The sequence below is a fragment of the Aplysia californica genome, unplaced genomic scaffold (assembly GCF_000002075.1).
Source record: "Aplysia californica isolate F4 #8 unplaced genomic scaffold, AplCal3.0 scaffold00342, whole genome shotgun sequence".
NCBI classification, from domain to species: Eukaryota; Metazoa; Mollusca; class Gastropoda; order Aplysiida; family Aplysiidae; genus Aplysia; species Aplysia californica.
The window spans coordinates 57,379-57,899 of record NW_004797612.1 but is presented as its reverse complement, the minus strand read 5'-3'; positions in this window follow the sequence as shown (position 1 = coordinate 57,899).

Here is a 521-nt window from a genome sequence, read left to right as displayed (position 1 = left end):
CTCTGTATGTCGTTGATCGTCTGTCTGCTTCGATCTCTCTGGCTTCATTAGCAGCTTGGTCTGCTGCCTCATTTCCTTCTATTCCAACATGGCTTGAAATCCACTGAATTTTTATTGTGGCTCTGGCTTCACTGAACTTGCGGCGCAAATCATTCATGTCCGAGCTGTCGCCCAGCAGCCCCTTGCTGACTGTCAGTCAAGATCAGCACATTGGTCCTACTGTGGCAATTGTCGGCAATCCATTGTCCAGCAGACATCATTGCCTGGCATTCCTCGTCATAAGATGATGTAAGGAAGGCACCTTTAGTTTTAATCATTTCTGTTCGTGGTGGTTCATCATTTATTATCACTACAGCTGCTGCTCCTCCTTCGCGGTATCCTGCGACTGCCGATCCATCGGTGAAAATTGTCACATCCGCACCAACCTCTTTGGTCACATCCTCAGCTGATGATGATGATGATGATGATGATGATGATGATGATGATGATGATGATGATGATGATGATGATGATGATGATGA